The following is a 27,458-nucleotide window of genomic DNA, read 5'->3' as shown; positions in this document are numbered from 1 at the left end:
AAAACAAATAAAACTCCACTCAACTAACAACATCTTAAAAATAAAAAAATAAAAAAACACAAAATTGCTTGAAAGCGCTTATTTAACACAATGGCAAACAATAGAAACCAAAAATATGCTGCTTGTTTGTCTCAATTGGCTTCTCTGCTAAGTATGATTTTTTTCTTTAAAAATAAAATTGAAATAGAAAGAAACTTTTTGTATAAAAAAATAAAAAAAAAATAACAAGGGAGTTTTAATACCAACATGTACTTACTCATACATATTGTATATCTATCTATGTACATCGATTTTTACATTATTTCATATATTTAAGTTTATTTTTTGTTGTTGTATAGATCGCCATAATCTCAAATTTGTTAATAGCAAAAATAAATAGAAAGAAAAAAATTTAGAGGAATTTCCGTTAGACAATTCTTTGGTCTACAAAATTTATTACGTAAAGGTCGATTGAATAAAATGAGTTGATTTAAAAAATTACTTTAGTATTTTTTGTTTTGAGAAATGGTGCAAAAACCTCTATAAACAACAGAAATTTAAAACGTTTTAAAGTGAAAACATGTTTGACTCTTGGTATTGAACTTTTTTTCTTTTTGATTTTTTTGTAATTTAAATTCAAATACATTTTTTTTGTGTTTACTGACCTTTCACATTTTATGGAGTTTGTGTTTTTTTTACGTTTTTATAACACATGCCATTGACTTTTATATTGTATGTAGTAGCGAAGTGGTATTTGCCCATATTGATTCCAATCGAGAAAAATGTTTTAAGTTTTAAGAGATACAATAGTTTTATTTAATTTTGTTTAACTAACGAGTCGTTGGTATTGAGTTTTTAAAAGCAAATCATATTTTCACTTTATGTAGACACAAGAGATGTTCAAACTGAAATCTTGTTCAAATAAAATATATAATTTTTCAATATTGAGATCAAATATCAACTCTTTCATAAAGTACTTAAATATTTAACAATTTAGTTTAAAATAATTTAAAGAAGTTTTTCCTTAATTGATTTAAATTATTTGAAATAATTAAATATACTAGGATCGCCTGGTGGCCGAAATTCGACCACTTTTAAAACGCTTTTTACCACTTTTATGGAAAGAATTTTTAAATATTTGTTTATATTGTGCACATCTAGAGAAAATAAGCTTTTAAACCATATATGTTTCATCAATATTGGTGGACAATAACATACTTAAAAGTGTACCACAAAAAAACGTGTGGCCTATTTATATATAAGATAAGATAACATGTCTCCATTTTCGAACATTATTCCTTAAGAGAAATTTTGTATTTTGGTTTCCCTTAAAGGGAAATTTTATTTATGAGGAACATTTTGGAAATTTTTCTTGCATTTTTTGTTTTTAAATAGGATTTAACTTTAATTTATATAAAATTTTAGAAATTTCCATTTTTTCAAAAAATTTCTCTTTAAGGGAAATTTTATATTTAAGAACAACTTTTGAAATTTTTAATGCATTTTGTTTATCTTTAGTTAACTAAGCAAAATAACATAAAATTTTAAAAATTTTAATTTTTTTAAAAAAATTTGCCTTTAAGGTACATTTTATATTTGTACACAATTTTTTAAATTTTGATCTCATTTCGTTTATTTTTAATTATAATAACATATAATTTTTGAAATTTTCTTTTTTTAAAAAATATCCCTTTAAGGGAAATTTTATATTTGTACACAATTTCTGAATTTGTTTATCTCATTTTGTTTATTTTTAATTACGAAACATAAATAATAACCAATTTTAGAAATATCCCTTGTTTCCAAAAATTTCCCTTGGAGGGAAATTTTATATTAAGGAATAAAATTTGAAAATTTTCTTGCATTTTATTTATTTTTAATTAGCTAAGCAAAAAAACATAATATTTAAGAAATTTCCTTTTTTCAAAAAATTTCCCTTTAAGGGAAATTTTATATTTGTACACAATTTTTGAAATTTTTATCTCATTTTATTTATTTTTAATAAGAAAACATAAATAATAAAAAATTTTAGAAATATCCCTTGTTTCTAAAAATTTCCCTAGGAGGGAAATTTTATATGAATGAATAATATTTGAAAATTTTATTGCATTTTGTTTATTTTCAAATAAGTAAGCAAAATAACATAAAATTTTAGAAATTTACCTTTTTTGAAAAAAATTTCCCTTTGAGGGAAATTTTATATTTTTACATAATTTCTGAAATTTTGATCTAATTTTGTTTATTTTTAATTAGTTAACATAAATAATAAATAATTTTAGAAATATCCCTTATTTCCAAAAATTTCCCTTGGAGGTAAATTTTCTATTAAGGAATAATGTTTGAAAATTTTCTGTCATTTTGTTCATTTTTAAATAAGTAAGCAATAAAACATGAAATTGTAACAATTTCCCTTTTTTCAAAAAATTTCCCTTTAAGGGAAATTTTATTAATAAAGACAATTTTTAAAATTTTTCCTGCATTTTATTAATTTTTATTTAGGAAACAGAAATAACCAAAACTTTTAGAAATTTCCTTTGTTTCAAAAAATTTCCCATTAACGGAAATTTTATATTCATGCACAATTTTTTAAAATTTGCTTGCATTTTGATTCGTTTGAATTAGGAAAGATAAATAACACACAATTTTCGAAATTTCCTTTTTTTAAATATCTCCCTTTAAGGAAATTTTATTTATAAAGACAATTTTTGTAATTTTTCTTGCATTTTGTTTATTTTTAATTAGGAAATAGAAATAGCCAAACATTTTAGAAATTTCCTTTGTTAAACAAAATTTCCCATTAAGGAAAATTTTATATTTGTGCAAAATTTTTGAAAATGTTCTGGCATTTTGTTGCAATTTATTAAAATATTTAAATTAGAACATTCCCCTATTTCAAAAACGTTTTCTTAAGGGAAATTTCATATTTAAGAAAGATTCTTGAACAGTTTTAAAGAACTCAAAATGTTTTAAATAAACCCAAACAATCAATTATCTATTGAGAGCAAAACTCTTATTTTTATTCCCATGCCAACTTATAATTAAGCTTTTAAAGCGAATTAAATGAAAAATTAATTAGTTGGTCTTAATTATAATAAATTTAAAAATAAACATATGTATGTATAAGTAGTTTTGGGTTAAACACAATATTTAACATCTTTAAACACAAAGAAAACAAAAGAGTTGTGAAATAAACTTGAAAAAAAAAACAAATTAAACAAAAAATAGTTTTTAAATTATTAAAAAACAACAACAACAAGAAATGTGCAACAATTTGTTTGTTGTTTTTTTGTAAATAATTTTCAAAGAATTTTCTCCTTTTTTTTGTGGAGTAGTGGTCATTTTAATGATAGTTTTATATTTTAATTAGTTGCCATCTAGTTTTATTTTTGTTTTGTTGTTGTTGTAGTTGTGGTGGTTTTAACCATAAGCTGTTATGAATGTTGTTATTAATATTGTTGTGTTTTGTCCAAAAACCATTAAAAGTTTTGCTAACAGCTACAACTACTACAACAATACAGCTTTTGTGATAATTTGTGTATTTTTTTGTTCATGTTGTTGTTTGTTGTCTTTAGCGGTTTTTAAACGTTTTGGTATCTATAAATCGTTACCAAAACAACAACATAAAAAACGCAGTTTTACAAACATAAACAAATTGTGGCAAGACAATCTTAATGTTTTCGTTTTTTTTATTTTTTTTAGTTTTTCACTTTGACTTCATTATCATACTACAAACACAGTTACTTACTTTTGTATACATAGCCGTGAATATTTACTCTTATACATAAACGGCAAAAACTGCTCTTGCTCTGGAGCAATTTTTTGGAGTGGAAAGGAGTGTTTCGTCTAAAAACTCTAGCGAAAATGAACCAGCAACAAAGTTAAATTAAAACATGTGCAGTATGTGAAAGTGAAATTGGAATTTAAATTGAAATAATCATTAAATATTGTGTTTTTATTATTAAAGTTAAATAAAGAAAAACCAAAAAAAAAAAAAAAATAATCACAATATTAACAATCACAACAGGAGATTGATTTATGGCATTATTGAGAATTAAATTATTAAGATATGTTATTAAATAAATCTTTATAACAAGGCTTTAAATTAACAAATTAAATATTAATTTAAAAAAGATTCTCACAAAAACAAAAATATACATATTATTGGTGCATATCAATCCATTACAATAACCCGAAGCATAAGTGATCGTATGTGAAACCCGACCAACCAGCCGAATCGATACCAAAGCCAAATATTCATGGCGCTAAGGTAATTCTATGGATTTGGTGGGAGCAAAAGGGTCCTATCTATGATGAGTTGCTGAAATCTGACCAGACCATCACAGGGAACATGTATCGAACGCAACTGATTCGTTTTCAGCCAACATTGGCCGAAAAACTCCCAGAATATGCGGCCCAACATGAAACCGTAATATTCCATCATGACAACGCTCGGCCACATATTGCAATACCTGTTAAAAACTATTTAGAAAGAAGTGGTTGGGAAGTTTGGCCTTACCCGCCTTATAGTCCAAACCGTGCCCCGTCCGACAACTATTTGTTTCGATCGATTCAGAACGCTCTCTTTGGTATACGCCTCAAAATATGAGCTGTTCTTTTGTCGCGGAAACAATATGTTGCCAGAAAAATGAGAAAATCATAGCTAATAATGGCCATTACTTTAAATAAATTTATATTTTACAAATGTTTCAAAATGAAAGCGAAAAATTTGAAATAATCCCTAATTTTTAAGTCATTCACCCAATAATTTGATTCTAAACAACTTGTACTATCTGTATACCCATGACCATAAATTGATCTTTTAATATATTGTTTACAGAGATGTTTAAAAGTTTATTGGAATTTTGTACGCTGATCAATTTTGCTTAAATTGTTTATGTCGGTGGGGAAAAACTTATCGAATCTTGTTTTATTACTTTTCAAATGGAAACATTTTATCAAAATATCAGATAAAGTTATGAGAATTTCCCTTTGATTTTTGTACCCAAAAATTTTGATTTTTGTACCCAAAAATTATAAACAAAATTGAATTAGGAAGCTACCAGATAACCAAGGATATCATCCAAAATGGTTCAGAAATGGAATAAATTTGACCTTAAGCAAACTCAGGTACGAATCCAGGGGGAGTTGGAGTAATAAAGTCGGTTTTTGGTGGGATTTCCTTTTTCTCAACATTTTTCGATATGATTTGCAGAAATTCTAGTAGTAGTAATTAATTTGAGCAAATCTAATGTTTTGGTACAAAACCACATGAAAAAGTGGAACAAAATTAAGGAAATTCTGATTTAAATAGGTTCATTCTTTGGCTGTAACTGTTATAAAAGCTATTCATGTAATAAAATCGATACGTTACAGTCTGTTAAAGTAACATTTAATGAAATAAAAAGTGCTTGCTTTTACAAATAAGTACAAATGAGAAACTTTGCATCATCCAAGGAAGCCAACATTAACATACTGCTGATATCCTTTACGAACAAATTTTGAGTTTTAAATGGAACTTTTGTTACCAAACTTTTTAAGATTTTTGTGCACATATGCTGTGTAAAGTAGTGGACGGCACTCATAGCCACCAGGGCCAGAATTCCGAACGCGTATTCATGTACCAACATGAATTGGTGCGAAACTCTTTCAAATTATTAAAAGCAAATTGCAGATTATTCGTCTTATACAACATTATAAAACATTTACCAAGGTAATATAATTTGTTTTTGCCGACTACTGGTTGAAATGTCTTAGTGACCCGATAGACTAGACGATAGTGTGCTGGACTATCAATCCAAGGGTTGCGGGTTCGATTCCTGCCAGAGACTCTGGGTGTTTCTGCAGATAAGCAAAACGCTTCGCAGTTTGTGTTTGTTTTATTTAAAAAAAAAAAAAATGTTTTGAAATGCTTTGGATTACAATTGGGTCTCCCTGATAAATATATGAATAATTCAAACCCAAAACTGTATATAAAAGTCCTTTGGAGACAAATTTCTGTTACGTGGATGTAAAAAGATTGATATCAAAGTTGAGAAGTTGATGTCAAATAAGAATTTTTAAAATAAATTAAAAACTTTTTAAAAAAAAGACCAATATTTAAAGAAATTTTAACAAATTATAAGTAAAGTACCAAAAAAATCATCAAAGAAAAGCAGTTAGCTAAGTCACAATAAGCAAGTACGCGAAGACACAATACAGTGTTGCATTGGCAATTATCGATATTAACCCTAGTTCTGTCACCAATATTTTTCTATGAATCCTAACACTATTTACATTTGTAAATACATTTAATTTAATATAAGTATAATATATTCCCAATACGCACCAAAGCCCCAAAAATTCAAGCACTTGAACATTTTGTTGGAATTTGAGTTGAATGCAAATGCAATTATGTTTTAAACTTGAAAAATATTTGAAAAAATTAAATATTTTTCAAACAAAAAACATATTGCTTGAATTTATGTTTACATTTTACTGGAGAATGCTATTAAAATAAAGTGTAATAGAACTGTAATTCAACTGCTTGACAATAATTCAAGGCTTGAACTACACTTGCTTTCAATTTAAATTCCAGTCAAAGTTATTATTGGGTAATAAATTTGAAAAATCGAAGTAAAACTAAAGCTATTTTGTAATGTATTTGAATTAAAGAAGATTCAATAAGAAATTAATTCTATAACGAACGAATTTTCAAAGGAATGAATTCAATATTTTTGAAGTAGTAAGGAATTAAGCCAATGAATTAATTCGTAATGAATTCTTTAATGTAATAAAGCAGTGATTAAATTTAATATGATTTCGAAAATTAAATTAAGAATTAATACGTTCGAATTTTTGATTTCAAGTTATCTATAAAAATAATGTTTATTGAAGATTTCTACATAAAACTCTTTTTTACTGAATATTTCTTATAGGAAAATACTGTTACTCACAAGATTTTCTTCACAAAATACTGTTATACACAAGAATTTCTTCAGAAAATACAGTAATTCATTAGATTTACTTCAGAAAATGATGTTAATTACAAGATTTTCTATACAATAGCGGTATTCACTGTTAAGTGCGAATGGTCTAGCATCATTGCAAATGCAAAATTTTACCGTAATCCAATAACAAAATACACACAAAAACATTTACAATTTTGCATTTGCAATGATGCAATACCATTCGCACTTAATACTGAACTCCGCTAGTATACTTTATATATAATTCTAAGTCTATAGGAATGTGTAAAATTTTCCTGTTTTCTGAATAAAATACTGAAAATTATTTAAAAGTATCGAATGAGTCGTGAGAGTTCTACGGTACTTTTGAATATGAAATAGTATCAACTTTTCCATCCCTGTGGAATATCCTTTGATAAACGCCATTTTATTTCCGAAAGCATTTAGCTAAGACACAATAAGCAAACAAGCGGAGACACAATGCAGAGCTGCATATTCAATTTGTTTATACCACAGTAAGTTTTGTATAGATTTGTACTAGTAATTTAGAACATTTATAGATTAACAAATGTATTAAATACGAAACATTTCGTAAAAAGAATTGATTAATTTTTGAAATAATAAATGAAATTCGAAGTGATTTTGTTCAATTGCAAATATTTTAACAATAATATTAGCATTTGAACAATGATTGGAAAAGGACAACTTTCAACAAAAATGTTGCAATAGTAGATACTCCTATATGTTGTATATAATTATTGTTATCATCACAATGCAAGCATATTTGACATGACATTTTGTTTTGTATTTGTTGTATTAAAAATGCACAAAACACCAACAACAAACTTCAAGCCAAAATGTCACAGAAAAGACTAAACAATGAAAATAAAGCTTGATAAGCTTGAGAATTATGTAAAGTATGTAAAACCATTAATTTTCTTTGCTCTAGTTTAAACAAAGCTTAATTTACACATATGTTCAACATATCTATACAAAAAAATAAAACAGATGCGCCCATAACTTTAACAATAGGAAGGGTAATCTTATTAAAGCTTATTTTAGTTTTAGTAATTAGGAGAATTTCCTCTTGAATCCAAATTATAAACAACCTTCAAAGTTTCAATGTGATTTTCATTAATTTTTTTTAAAAAAAACTAGTAGTTCATTTATTTATACAGGCATTCGTGTTAATCTTTGATTATTCATTTAAACAATATGATCTCATGTTGTGTGTTTTTTCACACATTTAATATATCATGTACATTATCCACATTAAACAAACACCTTTATCTTCTTCAATTTACTATTTTTTTTATTATTTTTTTTTTTTGATAGGGAAAGTGAATTATTATAAATGTTTTCTTAAATAATTGTTTTTGTTAAATAATTAAATTTAGAAATAATTCATCATCATTTCTCTTAAACATTTAACACAATTAGCACAAATAGTTTTGGTTTTTTTGGGGGGATTTCTAAACAACACTTTACCGAAATGTCAATAACTTTCATTATTTAATTTGTTTGAAAAATACCAAAAATTCATTTAAAGGTGCTAATTAACTTTCGATTTTTAATAAACTAAAAAAATTTTGTCCATTTTTCTGGCTATTATCATTTAAAACAAAAGGCTGAGAACCCAAACAATTATTTCATAGATATTTAATATGTTTGTTTAACTTTAAGGTATTTCTTTTTGTGTTTATTTCACTAAATGCTTTCTATATACAATATTAAGTTATTGATGATTATTTTTGTTAAATATTTAATTTTCGCTTAAAAGATTTAGATGGTGAACCGTTATTTAGAGAGTTAATTAAGGTTTATAAGACTTTGTATAACATTGCTAATGTTTAAAGATATTGTTTTAATTTTTTGGAAATAGAAACAAATTAAATTAAGATTAAATATTAAGAGCAAATTATACATAGAAAATTTTACTGTTTTAAATATTAGAGCAACGAATTGTCCAAAAAAAGTTTACAATACTATTAACAGAATTTAAATAGAAAATGATTGAAAGAATTAATTTTCGAAATCAAATTGTATCTCATAATCATTCCATTAAGGAATTTATTACGAATTAATACTTATTGAATTCATTCCTTTAAGAGCTCGTTATTTATAAAATTAATTCTTTATTGAATCCACAGATTACACAGATACGAAACAAATGACAGTTCTCAAAAAAGTAATACCACTTTTCAATGGCTGTGGTACAGAGCGAGATAAAAAATAAAATTTTCAATAGGCAACGAATGTGTTATTTCTTTCCAAACCTACCATTTTGACATTTGGTTTCTTTTCTATTGACATGTTACTGCAACCAGCTGATTCATATCTGTATAATCTGGGATTGAATCATTCATGTTTTATTTAAATCAAATCTATTACAAAATAGCTTTAATGATTATTTAATATTTCAATTTTTCTTCAATTCAAATCTATTTTAAATAGGTTTTAGATAATTTTTTTCAATTCATTTTGTAAATGATTAAAATCAAAATAAAAACAAAGTGAATGACGGCAAAAGTATTTTAATACAAATTTAGCTATTAAAAGTTTCATTGAATTAATTCAACAAGTGTTAATGAATTAGAAATCTCTGTATTTAAGAAATACTCACGTACTTCTAAGGAGATTGAAGTTAAGGAAATAATGGAAAGTCAATACTATTGTACTTTTTTATTACTTGTTTATATTGAATAATACCCTGAAATATTATATGAGGAGCCGCTGAACAAAGGGTACTTTTTTGAACATTTAAAAATTTTGGGAAATTATAAAAATACCAAAAAATCAATTTGTAAAAAAAATCGAAAAAGTACCTTTTTGTTCTGCGGCTCCTCATATGATCTCATATTGAGACTGATTTGAAATCAAGCAACTTCTTATATATCATATCTTTGTTGTTTAGAAATTTAATCTTTCTCAAGAATTAGAGGAATTTATTATAAACCTTACAAAACATATGCTCAAAATCAAATGTAGATTGCAAGCGTGGAGCGTTCTATAAAAAATCCTGTTCAAAATTGTCTATAAAAAATAAAGCAATACAAAATTTTATTTAGGAAATACTGTTACACCTTTGAATTTGAAATATTGTCAAAAAAAGTACGATCCTGCTTCACATTGTTTGCAATATGTCACTGTCATTGTGATCACTATTGTGAATGTTTATTCTTAAGTATTTTTTAAAGTTATCATATTATTAACACAAATAAGTGATTTACATTCTGTATATTGTGAAAAAAACCGCCAAATATATACCAAATGTACTGGTACGAATCGCAATAAGCAAAAATCCCCAAAAATTCAAGCACTTGAACATTTTATGGGAATTTAACTTGAATGCAAATGTAATTATGTTTTAAACTTGAAAAATTAAATATTTTTCAAACAAAAAACACATGGCTTGTATTTATTTTTCCTTTTTACTGAAGAATGCTTTTGAAATAATGTTTAATACAACTGTAATTCAATTGCTTGACTATAATTCAAGGTTTGAATTACACTTGCTTTCAACTTGAATTCCAGTAAAAATGTTTATTGAGATATTATTATTAAGTTTTTTTTTTTTATTATCAAAAAAGGTGGATTCAGTAGAAAAAATTACTTCATTGAGTACTTGTTTACTTTGAATAATAACCTTAAATCTCAAATTGAAAATGACGTTTAATGATTTGAAAATAATTTCAGAATAATATCTTTCTCATTAATTAGAATAATTTATTCTCAATTTAAGAAATGTCTTTATTCTCAAGCTTAAACAACTTTTTCTCAAATGTATTTCAAGTGTGGAACACAAGTTACATATAAAAATTGGTTTTGGAATAATTTGAAAATAACAATTGATATCAAGTTGAGAAAATGTTGTTTCTAAAATGTTTTTTTTTCAAATCAACCTCAAATTGAATTAATATTTGAAATTAAAGCCTCTGTCTAGGTTTGAAAACCATGTTTAATATTAGATTTTAAAGTCATCGTATTTGAAACGTTAGACTTTGTGGGTTTAATCTAAACATGTACTTGATTTTTATAACAATTTTCATAAAAATATTGAATGTAGCTAAGACACAATAAGCCTGTAAGCAAAGACCCAAAACAGAGTTGCATACATAATGTTCGACATGATTTGTTGTAGCAAATCTAGTGATTTGAAGTATTTTCATCCTAAATAAAATGTATGAGAAATCAAGCGACAATTTCTTTATTTTAGTAAATTCTTAAGCTGATTTTATTTACAAAATATATGAAAAATAAGTCAGGGACTGAATTATCACCCTCGCGATCGAATAAAATTGATCGTAATTTTCATTCTTGAGATTGAGGCATTCGATATCGAGAAAGAAATCTATTTTGAAAGCTAATTTGATAACGAATTCGTTATTTTGGCCCCAGTTTTCAGTTCATACATATTAGATAAATTAATATATGACAACTGTTGAATATTTAAATGAGAAATTGGAGTAAATATATAGCCAAATTATCAAATTATCTTCTTTTTAAAATGTACCAAAAGTTTAAGAATTGTAAAAATTTATTTTTTCAAATCATCCTGGAAAAAGTGCCAACATTTTTAACTTTAACAATTCCAAACTTATTTATTTCATTTCATTTTTCTTAATTTGCATAAATGTTTACATTTCATTATTAATAATTTCAACTTTTTCCTAATAAATGCTCTAAAACGATTTCTAAAATGTTTTCATATTTTCTGAGAGCATAAAGATAAGTACTCATACTATGTATTTAGAAAACAAAATAAATTTTGAAATTTCTGTTATGATTTATTATCAGTTTTTGGTAAATCTATAAATTTAAACAAACAAATGTCTGCATAAATTAATCAAACATTAAAGATAAAACAGCATTTGCTGTTTTGTTGGAAGTTGGAAGTTGCTAACAACAGAAAAGAAATGAAACGAAACTAAAAAAACAGCGTATTTGAAATGATTGTCAAGGCTTCAGCAATCAAAAAATTGCAACAAAAAAAAAAAAAGAAACGAAAAACAAGTCTTTACAACAATATAGTGAGTGTTACTAGTGGCTGATTTTAATTCATTCGTAAACTTGTAATTTAATAAGGAAAATGAAAACCACTTTCTTTGCGCAAAAAAAAACAACCAAGAAACTGAACAACAAAAAAATCAGCCGACTGAGAGAGCATTTGAAAAACTGCAGCATGCACATCTGGTGCATAAACCATATAAAAATGCCAACACTTTGATATCATGCCACAAAACAATACAACACATCTCGAAAATAAACTGAAAAATAAATAAATATATACTTACATACGAGTGAGTGTAAATATGTATAGCCGACTAACCAACCAACCAAGCGTAAATATAATTTTTGTTATTTTACATTTTGCTACTGAATACACCTTTTATGAAAAGAAAAAAACTTAATAATAATAATATTCGTACCAGTCAGTACACTTGCTACTCATTTGACGACTTTTTTCACAATATACAGAATGTAAATCAATTATTTGTGACAACTTTAAAAAATACTTTAGAATAAACATTCACAATAGTGATCACAATGACAGTGTAAACAATGTGAAGCAGGATCGTTCTTTTTTGACATTATTTTAAATTCAAAGATGTAAAAGTATTTCCTAAATAAAATTTTGTGTAGAACAGTATTTTCTATAGACAATTTTGGGTATAACATGATTTTTTATAGAATGCTGCACACATGCAATCCACATTTGATATATGTACATACATTTGAGCATAAGTTTTGAAAGGTTGAGAATAAAGACACTTCTTAAATGGAGAATAAATTTCCCTAATTCTTGAGAAAGATATTCAGGCTGTCACAGAATTCCATTCCGATAGAATGTGGAATTAATTCCGTATTTTGCTTCTTCAGACAAAGTGGTTTCTTTCAGTTTTTAAAGTGGAATTAATATTTGATTGTAATTATTTGGTTTTCTAGAATTTTTAATCAATTTCTGTAACAAAACCTTCACATTTGTTTTGATATGAAAAACGCTGTCAAATTAAAATCAGAAATACAGAATTGTGAAATATTTTTTGGAATTAATAAATTTCACGGAATCTGAAGAACCAAAAACGAAATCGATAGGAATAAAAACTACGGAATTGTAAGCATTCCGAATAAAATGTGTGACAGGCCTGATTATTTCTAAAGTCATTTCTAAACAACAAACGTATGATATGTAAGAAGTTGTTTGATTTCAAATAATTCTCAATTTGAGACCATATACGCTTTCAGGGTATTATTCAATATAAACAAGTACTAAAGAAAGTACAATAGTACTTACTTTCGATTATTTACTTAACTCCAATATTTTTAGATGTACGTGAGTATTTCTTTAATACACATATTCCAATTAATTAAAGCATAATTCACAAATATCTTAATACATAGTGGCCCATAATCATAGTCAAAAATAAAGTACATTTTAAGAGAATTAAACTCGACTTTACTTAACAGTGGACTTTAGGTCTATCATAGACAAGTTAAAGACGCTGAAGTCAACTCTAAATATAAAACTAGCTAAAGTTGTTTTTAACTCGTTTAACAACAGCATCAGCTGTTCTTCGCCGATTAAAAAAGTTCGTCACAAAGTAAAAAATGTTTAAGTTACAAGATATTGGTAGAGATTTTGCAATTATTTAACAGTTATCAATAAAATTAGTACCAAAATATCGTAATTAAAACTTTCTTTCTTTAGATGTCCCGGCTACTTTTATTGTTTACGTTTTTTGGATTTTTTTTTAATTTTGTATGTCAGCTGTTCAGCGTTGCCACTTGTCTGTTTTTTGTTGTATATTGTATGAAAACATTTTCTACATTTGCGGTGGCACCCAGTTAAAGTAGGTTCAATTTAAAACATACTTTAATTTTGATTATGGTTGCAAATTAATAAAAAACTGGTTTTTATTTTAAAGTTGTTTTTAAAAAGAACCGACTTTAGTGTTTGACTATGATTGAACGCGGGTTTTATTTTTAATAACTTATATGTCATCTTGAAGGGTACATATTATTTATTCTCCTTTAAGCCTAGTACTCTGTTCATATTTGCGAAAAATTATGGTTTTTTCATGCGAAAAATTTTACATGCTGTTTGACAGCTAGCTGTTGGTTTTAATTTCGTGCGAAAGAAGTGCTGAGTATGTTATTTCGTGTGGAAAAATAAGGTTGCCAGATTTATTTCAAATGTTTTCCACAATAAAAACAGAGTACTGCTTTTGCAAAATTATTTCGCATATATTTCATTCCAAATATTTTATATGGAGTTTGACAGCATTTCGCACGAAATTTGGAACAGAGTACCTAGCTTTAGTTATTGAATTTTGTACCAACGAACCAACGAAGTCGTATGCTGAAAGTTTTACTTAACTTTTTTAATTTGAAAAAAGTACGGTTCAGAAGTGGTGATTTTGAGACGGACTACAAAGATTGCCCAGGCAAGTCAATGAAGTTTGAAGACCAAGAATATTGTTGTCAAACTCATCAAGAGCTTGCAAAATAATTGAGAACTACTCAATCAGCAATTTCAAAACGTTTGCAAACAGCAGTATTCATCCAAAAGCAGGGAAATTAGGTATCATACGAATTGAAGCTTAGAGACCTTGAAAGACGATTTTGTATGTCTGAAAAGCTGTTTGAACGCTATAAAGGAAAATCAATTTTGCACCGAACCATTACTTGCGATAAAAAATGGATCCTTTACGATAACCCGAAGCTTAAGAGATCGTATCTGAAGCCCGGCCAACCTGCCGAATCGACACCAAAGCCAAATATCATTGATGCTAAGGTAATGCTCTATATTTGGTAGGACCAAAAGGGCCCTATCTATTATGAGCTGCTGAAATCTGGCCAGACCATCTCATGAAACCTTTACCTAATGCAACTGATTCGTTTAAAGCGAGCATTGGTTGAAACACGCCCAAAATATACGACATTCCATTATGACAACTCTCGGCCACATGTTGCAATACCTGTTAAAAATATTTAGAAAGAAGTGGTTGGGAAGTTTTTCCTCATCCGCTTTATAGTCCAGACCTTGCCAAGTCCGACTACTATTTATTTTGATCGATGCTGAATGCTCTCTCTGGGATACGCTTCACTTTAGAACAGAGTATCCGAAATTGCCTTGATTCGTTCTTGGCCTCAAAGGATGAGTAGTTTCCTTAACTTTTGGGTCGGAATCCATATGTTGCCAGAAAGATGGGAAAAGGTCATAGCTAACAATGGCCAATATCTTGAATAAATTTATATTGTACAAATGTTTAAATAAAATCTTATGTATACTAGAATTTTTATAGAAAATCTTATGTATAACAGTATTTTCTATAGAAAATTTTGTGTTTAACCATACTTCCTATAGAAATTCTTGTGTATAACAGTATTTTCTTTAGAAAATCTTGTGTAGTAGAATATTTTCTTTGGAAAATCTAGCGTATAACAGTATTTTCTACAGAAAATCTTGTGTATGACTGTATTTTCTATAGCAAAACCAGTTTATAACAGACTTTTCTATATAAAATCTAGTTTATAGCAGTATTCTCTATCGAAAATCTTGTGCATAAATCTTTTTTCTATTGAAAATAGACTGTATAAATGTATTTTTTATAGAAAATGTTGTATTTCTGTATTTTCTATAGAACATTTTATGTATAACTGTATTTTGTTAAAAAAATTTTGTATTTTCTATAGAAAACTTTGCTTCATAGCGTTTGGAAAGGTCCAATTGGAAACCTTACACTAGCTGTGGTACTACTTGTACAAAAAACTAGTGGTGGCTGCTAAAGTGGTAGTTAAATGGTTATCATTTGCACTACATTTCGCCAGCGTATTCTGTAACAAACACTATTCAGATATTCGCCTTAAGTTTTTGAAAATAAATCCTCGCTGAATGTGACAGTTGTTATTTTGGTACTCACTGATGATACAGAAAATACAAAAATTGAGAGTCGACTCGCATGCAATTATAATAGACAGCAGTACAGTGGCTTAGTGATTAGCGCTTTTGACTATAAAACGAGAGGTTAAGTGTTCAATCCCACTCTATGAAAGATTTATTTTTCCTTTTGTTCCGAAATGCTGGAAAATTTAATAGTGAAAGTGTTCCAATCGGCCACCAATGATATTACCGTTTTAAATTCACAAGTCAATAACGCCGATGAAAATCGCCCCTGTTCTGTGAGTCGTTGTCGAAACAATGTCACGTCGACAGCAAAAAAATGGCTTCGCCAATATCGATAACAAATGGTCACTATTGACAGCATTTTATAAGTCGGGTTAAAGTACAAAACGCCAATTGCTATCGACATTTTTTTTCTGTTGACGTGACATTGTATCGACAATGACTTATAGAATAGGGGTGAATAGTTCTCATTGGATAAATTCTTCGATTTGACGGAACTAGTTCAATGAACTGCATGGTTATAGAAGTATTTTTTAAAGAAAATAATCATGTTAGAAAATATTGAAAACCAAATAAAGTCAAGATCGAAACTTTATTTGAAAGATCATGAAAAGGTGAACTTTGATGACCTGTAGATCACTCTAAATTTAAACTGAGTAATATGATATTACTTTAAAGGACACATATTTATTACAACTTTTACCAGCTGCATTTTAAGTCCTATACAGGTCTATTTTTATAAAAAAGTCTCTATAACTAGCAATCGAGTATCAGGTGTATTCGATTACATACACTTACACATTCTTGTACAATTCACTCACTTGAATAAATGAAATTAGGTCAACAATTAGTAGCATGTTGCAGCAGTAAGGCATCGGTATCTGACTCGTTTTTTGTATTTCGTAGAGTAAATGAATAAACGAAAACGAAAAAATACCACACGTTAAAATGCCGTTGCTTATTTTCGTATTTTCGAAATACAAAAATAAAAAAAAAAAATGTGACTAAAACAGTCAAAGACTAGAGTAGAGTGAGTGTGTTGTCAAGTCTTGAGTTTTGAAGAAATAAAACCAGCTTTCAGAGTGTGTAAAGTATTTTACGTTTAGTGCAAAAGAAAAGCCACCACCAACTACCACGTTTTATTTTGCAACCGGTTTTTAGAAAAAGCATGTTTATTCATGCATTTCTTGTCTGTGGCATTGCAAAACACCACAATGGATTTACTTACCACTCTACTCAACTATACTCCTTTCCTTAACGGTACAATATTCATTTTAATATCATTACCGGCCATAAACAACTAAGAAAGCAACTGACTGACTGGCTGACTGACTAACTGACTGTGTAGCTGGCTCACCAATGAGTCAGTTTGCTGTAAGTGACGGTGAAGAATGAAAAGTGCGAACGAGCCCTTGAGTTTTTACTTTCATTTCTTTGTGCTCCAGTTTGCAAAAGTTCGTTGCTATTGAAAATTTTTTGAAAATTGTGCATGGATGGTGATGATGATGGCAACAGTATTTATTGTATTGTTACTTTTTTTTTGTTGTCTTTTTTTTGTTTGCCTTTTTCTGGCTGGCTGGTTTTATTTTTCTTCTTAGTTGTTGCCCATTTTTTTTTATTTTTATTTTTTTGGTATCGATGTTGGTTGGCTGGCTGCTGATAGTCAGAGTTATTGTGTTGTTGTTGTTGCTGGTGGTTGTTTGGTTAACGGTAATGAAAAGTAAAAGTTAACAAAAGGGGGGAACTTGAAATTATTTTGTAAATTTATCTTCACTTTTGTTGTTAATGGCCTTTAACAGTTGTAAAATATTTCAGCTTTGCTTTCATTCAGTTTTATTGAAAAGCAATCAAATATTGTATTTTCTTATTAATTTACCAAATTATCAATCAAATTTTAATTTAACAGTTTTAATTTTTGTGTTTCATAGTTGTTAACGAAATTTTACACAGAAATTATTAAATTAAAGTGTGTAACTGGAGTCTTTTGTTTCTAATAGTGCTTATCATTTAGCAATTATCTGTTTTTGGTTTGATGATTTTTTAGATACAGCTGTATTTATTGTTTTTTAAATAATGAAGTCTATTGCACATTACTTTCTCGTTTTTTTATTTAATTGAAAAATAGAGTTTTTTCTCGATAATAAGGCTAGAGAGAGCTGTACTGAAACAGAAGTAGTCCTGTAATAAGTTCTTCTGGGATAGCGGGTGTTTCTAGTTCTAATATTTTATATGAAATGTTACTACTTAGAAGGTGTAAACTAGAACTTTTGAACCACTCTGTCACAGAACTAACCTAAGCCAATTGGTTGAATTTTGTATATTGTAACAGTGTTATAATATACAATTTTGGTTGTTCATGCTTTTATTTATAAATTACACACAAATTTTCAAACTTTCCATAGAAAATACTGTTATACAAAAGATTTTGAACAGTAAATATTTTTATATATAAGATTTTGTATAGAAAATATTGTAAGACACAATTTTTTCTAAAGAAAATACTGTTATACAAAATATTTTCTATACAAAATAATGTTATACACAAGATTTTCAATAGAAAAACTGGTATACACCAGATAAAAACTGTTATACAGAAGATTTTTTATAGAAAATATTGTTATACCCAAAAATTTCATAAAAAATACTGTTATACCCAAGATTTTATATAGAAAAACTGGCATACACAAGAAATAATTGTTATACCCAAGAGTTTCTATAGAAAATGCGGTTAGACTACTCTTTAGACATATTGTTATATATAAAATTTTCTTTAAAAAATAATGTTATATCCAAGTAGAACAAGAAAAAACTGTTACACAAATGATTTTGTATAGAAAATACATTTAGACACAAGATATTCTCAATATTTTCTTTAGAAAATACTATTATATACAAAATTATCTTTAAAAAATACTGTTATACCCAAGAAAAAACTGTTATAAAAAGGATTTTCTATAGAAAATACATTTAGAAACAAGATTTTCTATAAAATATTGTATTTTCTTACATAATTTTCTATACAGAAAACTGTTATACACAAGAAATTTTATAGAAAATATATGATTTTGTATAAAGTACTATATAACTATAGAAAATATTGTTACATATAAGAGTTTCTTTAGAAATTACTGTTATACACAAAATTTTCAATAGAAAAAGTGTTATATGGAAATACTGTAATACTATTTTCTGTTATACAAATGATTTTCTATAGAAAATACTGTTATACACAATACATTCTACAAAATACCCACAATTTTCTATAGAGAAAAGTGTTATACACAAGACTTACTTTAGAAATTACTGATATACACAAACTTTTCCATAGAAAAACTGTTATATACAAAATTTTTCATAGAAAAACTGTTATACACAAAACTGTTATACACAAGATTTTCGATAAAAAAATATTTCTCATTTATTTTTTCAACATTTTTAAAAAATATCACAATAATTATGAATTCATTTACTTGTACTGGCAAAGTATTATCTAAATTTTTAAATATTTAGGAGAATATTTTTGTCAATTTTAATTGTTATTTTAATGTTTAACTACAAAGGTGGTGGTAAATTTTATGCGCTCCCAATATATTTTTAAATTTAATAAAAAAGCCCAGCAGTTAAGCAAGGAAAATATATTCCTTATAGACAATAATTGTCACTAATATCTGATCACATGACTGACTCCAATTTATATATTGGGTCATTTTACACGTATGGGCAGAGAGAAGATAATTGGTTACTTCATACATCTCATGTAATCTTGCGTTAAGACAATTGTCACTTAAGTATCTCTAAGTAATCTAGAGTGTAGCCACTTTAAACGTTTATTTTGTACAGCTTTTTTTTGTGAGTAATTCATACAAACTGGTTTTATACAAATTGGGTTGATATAATTCTCATACAGTTTATTTTATTTTCGCTTAAGTACACTGACATCCAATGTAATCTAGCGTGAAGTCAATTGTCACTTTAGTGTCTCTAAGTAATCTATAGTGTTGTCAGTTTAATCATTTATTTTGTACACTTTATAAACTTTATCCATCCGAAGTAATCTATTGGAGAGAGAGAAAGATTTGTTTACAAGCAATCGGTTATTTGACTGTCTAGGATATGTCTTTTTAACCGACTTTTTAAGGTCAATTAGCAACCGTAAATGAGCATGTAACCAGTTAGGTAACTGACTCTATTGAATCGGTATGTGAATCCAATGCGTTGACTACTTTGGACCAGCTATCGGAGTGTTTCATTGTAAGCTAACATGTTCAATTGATCCCTGCTTAGGACATGCACGTGTTAAATTAACTAGTCGCGTAGCTAGTTGTCATCCTAAATGATAGGTAAAATCACTAGTTCAGGACAGTCTACTAGAATTGCTGGGATGCTTGTGAAATAACGTGCCTGTTTTGTTGAACTGAAAAACATTTTTTTTATTTTTTTTTTAAATTAAAAATGTCTCTTAGTCTGCTTTTACACAGGGCAAGTTTTCTTGCGCAAGTCTAAAGTTTATAGGAGAGAGAGGCAAGAAGAAAGAAGAGGGGTACACACTTGCTTGTACTGGCAAGTCTCTTCAATTCTCTTTTGTTTTCTCATTTTCACTATGGCGTCTATTAGGTTTTGACATACAAAATTGAACACAGACTTGCTGTGTGTAAACAGTCGAGCGAGTTTAAAAGGGAATCGAAGAGACTTGCTTCAAGTAAACTTGCTGTGTGTAAAAGCAGACTTAGTTTTAAAAAGTTAATATTAATGAAAACTATTTTTTTAAGAAAAACTTTTTGCTAAAATTAAAAGGTGTAAATTTATACCAAGTCAGTGAATATGTCAACAATTTTCACCTCATAAGTTAAAGGTTAAGTTGCAATTTTTTAGTGGGAATGTGATTGAACGGAACTATTAAACCATTAAACGGACTACATGTGGTATGAGTAATATTTTTCGCAACAAAATTTATGAATTTATGTAGTTAGTAAAGGAAAAACATTTATTTCTCTTTCGCCTGCCTTTCATAATCACATGTGGAATTTTGTTGCCTTGAAATATACATTTCCCTCGAAGAGAAAATTGCTATCGTGATATTCCCATGCACTTTTCATTCACAATAGTTAATTTTGTTCGTAACAGCTGCTTATTGTTTACACGTGAACAAAGTTAAAAGACCATAAAAGGAAAAGAGATCATATTTCATGTGAACTATTGATTCGCGATAGGGGTGAATATATCGAGTCTTAAAAAAAGACGAAAAAGTTCTGAAAACAAAACTATAAAGGAGATGCAGACATGTGAAGCAATTGATTTTGCTTTAAAATGGTAACAGTACATTGTATACCTATAATATCACTTAAAATGTTTTTGCTGTTATGGATCGATATAGTACTCTTTAATGTCTTTAAGGTTTTTAAATATTTTTATTAATAAAATGGAAAGACATTTGCAAGAAATTTAAGTTCTCATGGTAAAAGTTTAATTATAATTTCAATTTGAAATAAATATAATACTATATCCTGTAGTTGTACGCTAAACTTCAGATTAAAACATAATAAAAAAAAAACAATTTAAACTCATTTAAACACGTAGGTTTTATATAACGATTTTAATCACAGCTGTATAAATAAATATCTTGTATAGAGGTTATACGATTAACATGTACATTTAAATAGATCTCATTACAATTGTTGATGAATTAAATGTGTTTTATACAATATTTTCTTTTAAGCATGCAACAATAATTATCATTTAAATGCAGAAATTGTCTTGATGTCATCGGAGAAAGTGAAATCGATTTCCAGGAAACATTAAACTTATTTCATTTCTACATTTATTTACAATATTTTTCTTTGCTTTTCAGATCGGACATAGTTTTGTAAGTAGGTATATAAATAAATCTAAATCTAAGCTATAAATCAATGACAATGATCAAATGACCGCTAAGACAAAAACAAAAATAAATAAAAAGAAAAACTAAGATACATTTCTTCTCAACTTCAAAATCATACCGATCGATGGTGGTTGCGCAGACTTGACAAGACAGAAAACAGCAAAAGAAGAAAAATAAAATAAAAAAAAAGATATCTCCCCCATATGTGCTTTAGAGGATCATCAATCATTGATTTTCACAAACTAAACCGAATTGAAGCAACAGTAATGTGGCTGTGTGTTTGCTTTTAAAGTGACAAAAAATAAAACTAAAAATAAGAAAAGCCACAGCTACAGCTACAGAAAAAAATTACTGTAATTGGCTTGTTTCATTTTAAAACATGTCTAGTTTTCTCTTTGCCACATGGAACAGTAAACGGAGGAAGAAACTCCAAAAACAACAAAACGAAAAGAAACAATAATTGTTATTGCGTTTATCATTATTTAATGTGTGTTGTAGCTGTTGGTGCAAAAAAAAAGAAAATGAAAAATTGTGCTTTACATTTGAGACGCACTGTATTGAAAAGAAAATTTTTGCTTTTGAATTTTATGAGACATAAAATCTCAATAAAAAAAACAAAAAAAAAAATTCAATTCAACGAAAAAACCACTAGAAGAAGCCAGTTATTTGGTGCTAAACTATGAAAGTTAAACAATACATGGTTCAGTTGAAATTGGTAGGTGGTTTTGGCAGCAACAAAATTTGCTGTTATTCTCAGAAAGTTTCAAAAAATATTTGAATACATACTTCAATTTTTCTAAATTCATAAAAATGTCTTACGGGTGGTATGAGTGATTTTATTTATAAGATATTAGATCTGTCATTATACGTTATTAACAACTGTGAGAATTTGGCCAAAATAATGTTGGTTTTATAAAATACACTTTAAAAAATAAATAGTTTTAATCACCCCTATCGCGAATCAATATTTCACATGAAATATTTTACCTTTTCCTTTTTTCGTTCATCAACTTTGTTCACGTGAAAAAATTCCCCTTGTTGTGAAATTTTTAGATGGAATTTTGTAAACAATAAGCAGCTGTTACGAACAAAATCAACTATTGTGAATGTAAAGTTCATCGTGATATTCCCGATAGCAATTTTCCCTTCGAGGGAAATGGATATTTCATGGGAACAAAATTTCACATGTTATTGCCGATAAGGGTGAATAATTTTTGTTTTCGCAATTAAAAAACATAAACCCTTCTCATAAAAATTCTAATATGACATTTGAAAATCTCAAATCTCGGTCCATAAATGGCTGAAATATAAGCAAAACCAAGACTTCCTATTTCTTGGCATAGTTTTGCCAATAATACTAACATTTATCATAAATAAGTAATAAACTTTGGAGTCCGAGTTTAAAATTACATATCCATTTTGTTTGAAATTAGCTTTATGTCAAATCAGTTAAATGTCATTGTGATGTTGGAAATCTTACAATATTTCAGCACTACCAGCAAACATGCAGATTTGATATCAATTTATTAATGATTTAAAATCAAACCATTTCTTAAATGACAAACATTTGAGAATTATAAACATCTCAATTTGAGAACTTAATTTATTCTCAAACCTTAATGTCAGCTACATATTTCAAATATAGAGCACTTTTTGACATCGTTTGACATAATTTAACTGCAAACATTTTCTCGAATCGGAGCAAGAATTTTTGAAATTTGTTGAAAAAATTTTTCGGATGAACAGTATTAAATAATTATTTTCAATAAGTAAGACTTGTATTTAAGAAAACACAATTAATACTTAATTTTGGATTTGGCAATGAAATGAGAAGATAATTAAATATAAAATTGAGAATACATATTTAATCTTTCAAATATTTTTTTTGAAACAATATCGAATTTAATTCTAATATGTAATTGAAATCTGTGTTTATGCTTGAGAAACCTTTGAGAACTATGTATGATATCAAAACAATATTACATATCATTTCACAGGTTTGTTTTTGAACTATTGAAAACTTTTTCGAAGTTTGAAAATGATATGATAACATCTTGAGAATAGTAGCCTTCACAATGTAATGTATTACCATTGTGAATAGCAATTTGTAAATACAATTTGTGGAATAAAAATTAAACATTCACAATAGTGAACATAATGAATCGGCAATAACATGTGGAATTTTTTTCCCATTAAATATCCATTTCCCTCGAAGGGAAAATTGCTATCGTGATGTTCCCATGAACTTTTCATTCACAATAGTTAATTTTGTTCGTAACAGCTGATTGTTGTTTACAAAATTCTATCTAAAAATTTCACAACAAGGGGAATTTTTTCACGTGAACAAAGTTGATGAACGAAAAAAGGAAATGGGAAAATATTTCATGTGATAGTGTTGTAAAATGTTAGACGTTGAAAATATCTGAGAAGATAATTGGATATAAATTGGATATATCTTTTTTTCATTAATCACGAATTCAAGGTGAAATAGAAACCTGTGTTTATGCTTGAGCGGTCAGTAAGACATTTAAAAGTAAATCTCTGTAAACAGATTTATTATTGACAAAATGTTTCAAAATACGGAAAAATTTATATCGCAACTTTAATCAAATAAGTATGAGTTACCATTCGCAATAGTGAAAATATATAATATCTGCCTAGTAAAGATGACAAATTTCGATACTTTTACTTAATACTTTTTAAAGTTCAATAAAATTTCAGTATTTCTACAAAATCTAAGCTGCTCTTTACGATTTTGATAAGTCGTAGGATATTTAAAGGTAAATCACTCAAAATATGTTTCAAAATTGGAAATATTTGGTGAGATTTTTGTTGAAACCAAGATTCCAAGGAATTAATTCTTAATTCAGTTTTCAAAATCGAATTAAATTTTATCTCTTAACCATTATTTTATACAATTCTTTAGAAATTAATTTATAGGCTTCATTCCTTAGTACTTTATAAGTATTGAATTCATTTCTTTGAGAATTCGATCTATATTGAGTTAATTCCTTATTGAATCATTTTAGTTTTCTTTAATTCAAATCCTTTACAAAATAGCGTAAGAGAAATTTATAGAATGATTAAATTTTTCTTCAATTCAAATCAACAAATTTTTCTATGATTAAAAGTAAATTTAAAGAAGAAAAAATATTTTAATTCAATTTGGATTGATTTGAATTAACCAAAATTGAACCATTCAAAAGTTGAATAAATTTTATTAAGAATTAGTTCAACAATGAATGAATTCTATTCAAATAAAATTTTTTGATTGAAGCTGAATAATTTGTTTAGTTTGGAATGCTTTTATTGAATGAGTTGTAAAGTTTTTTAATTCTGAATTAAGGATTTTTGTGAATTAAGCTTAAATTAAATTAATTCGTTCGATACTCTTTAAACAGGAAGATACTCTTTTAACAGGTCGTGAGTGTTGGTATTCCAAACTAAAAGCATTCAATCCTTAGTTTAAAAAATCAATTTTATATTTAACTATTAATTATTTCTGAATACTTTTTTTCGGAAAATAAAATTAATGTTATAGCTTAAAAATATTGAGCAAAAATCCGTAATTTATTATTGTAGGTTTTAAATAACAAAGTATTTAAAAATATCAATATCAAACAAAAGTTGTATTTAAAGAAAAATTCATCAGTTGATATTTTGAAAATTAAGCAGTTCAAAAAACTTTTTCGCAATCCAGGTGATCAACATAGACAACTAGAAGCTCAATAAGGTCTCATTTTCATAAAACTCAAATCCTTCTCTATAATTATTACCACTTTTAGGAATGTTTCAATGGTAAAGAGATGAATATAACTCATACCGTACTACTTGTTAAAAAAGAAGTTTACTTTTAATTTTTACAAATCTGAACTCAAGTTCAAAAATAAATTCTATTTGAAAATAATATAAAAAGGTCGAATAAATAAAACTAAAATGAATATTTAAGTATTTTCTTCTAAAACCAAATCTTTTTTGAATGAAAAATGCACAAACTTAAAGAAATTTTAAATCTGTTCTTTCATTTTACTGACAAACCCAAAAAATTACCCATTTTGACAGAACCATGTTAAAGCAATTTAAAGATTTTCTAAACATTACAAACAGCAGCAGGTTGGTTTGCTGGCTGACTGACTAAATGACTGACTGACTGACTAAATCTAGTTACTAGTTTGAAGTTGTATTTTAAAGTAGAGCAAAAATTGTGTTTCGTATGAGCATATAATTGTTGTTAGCTAGCTACCACCACAAACTAAGCTAGTTTTTGGCTCTTCATTATGAAAAGAAGTGGAAAAATAAAACAATTATTTATTGGAAGGAAAACTTATGGAAAAGTTGTAAGAGTAACTATTTGATTTTAAGCATTAATATGGCGCCTGGTGAATAGCTAAGAGCAGAAAGAAGACAGTTTTTTTTAAAGCAGAATTGCAAGTGCAAGCATTTTTGATAAAGATGAAAGATATAGTTTCGTTAAGAAATTCAATTCAATTGAATCGCATCACATCGCACTTTCGTTCGCACGATATAATGATGATGATCATGCTGATACTCATCAAAAACAAACAGCACAGCACAACAGCAGAGGAGTAACTGCAGCGTTAGCATCAGTAGACGAAACATCATCATCTGCGATTTCACCGATTCGTTCGAGTGTAAATAAATGAAACAACTACAACTCCAACTCACACACAAAGCCAAACTCATAAAAGAGTGAAAAAAGTAACAGAAAATTCAAAGACGAAAACTTTAATGATCAACTATTTTCATCATCATAATAATGTTAATAATGATGATGATGACGATCGTGATCATGATCTTCAGCAGCATTGTTACTAACAATAATAGTATTATTATTGTTATTATTGTGTGTGTGTGATTTTTTTTTAACCAAATGCATCATCACTTTCGAAAAACATTCGCTGGAAATTTAGCAGCAAAAACACACATATTCCGATATCTGTGCAGCATAAATATTTTTAGGCATACAAATTTTTACTTTTCTTCACATGAGTTGTTTTTTGGGTTCGTTTGTATTTTGGTAGAAAACAAATAACACAAAATTTCTAATTTTTATTTGATTTAATTGTTTTCAAAAATATGTAAGAAATCTATTTTATTTTTAGGCGATTTCTTTTTGTATTGTTCCTTACCTGTGCTGGGTTTTTATTCCGTTTTAATTTTGAAATAATTAATCCGTTAAATATTTGAATTTGTTTAAAAATCCGTTACGTTAATGGCACGTTAATTTGTTTCTGCAAATAAACACTTGTATTTTTATTAAAATTTTTTTATTTGTTATTAAAGTTGTATTAATTATTTAAAATTATTCAATGTTTTATGCAAAATTTGTTCACTGTTTTCTTTTTCTTTTGTTTTGTGTGTTATAATTAATTATGTTTAATTATTTAAATTTTATTTCAATATAAATTTATATTTTCAATATGTTTGCTTTATTTTCAAAAATTAAAACACTTCACTTTTATTTCAAACGGTATTTCTTTCTATTTTCGAGTTGTTAGAAAGAAAAAATAATAATCAAATAAAATTACCGTTAAAATTTGAAGAAGAAAAAACACAAAATATTATTTAAGATCCGCTTTTGAGCAGGATTAGTTTTGTATTGATAAGTGGTATTGTATTGTTTTAACGCTTTTAAATAAGTTTATTTTGTTTAAGTCTATGCGCTAAAAGCAGCACCTCTCTTCGGACGAACAGTTAACTTGGAAATGCGGCTTTGCCGTTTTGATAT

General features: G+C 27.2%; 1 protein-coding gene across 1 annotated transcript in view; it reads right to left on the bottom strand.

Annotated features, from left to right (window-relative positions):
* dyl (dusky-like) overlaps window positions 1–27,032 on the bottom strand; it is a 50,242-nt gene extending 23,210 nt beyond the window's left edge. Inside the window, exon 1 of the mRNA XM_065506127.1 lies at window positions 26,860–27,032. The gene's annotated coding sequence lies outside the window, so the exon portion shown is untranslated. The remainder of the gene's footprint in view (window positions 1–26,859) is intronic.
* Between the last annotated feature and the right edge of the window lie 426 nt (window positions 27,033–27,458).

This window comes from Calliphora vicina, chromosome 3 (genome assembly GCF_958450345.1).
Source record: "Calliphora vicina chromosome 3, idCalVici1.1, whole genome shotgun sequence".
In the NCBI taxonomy this organism is placed as follows: Eukaryota; Metazoa; Arthropoda; class Insecta; order Diptera; family Calliphoridae; genus Calliphora; species Calliphora vicina.
Note: the sequence above shows the minus strand (reverse complement) of the source record. Positions and strands in the feature narration are given on the sequence as shown.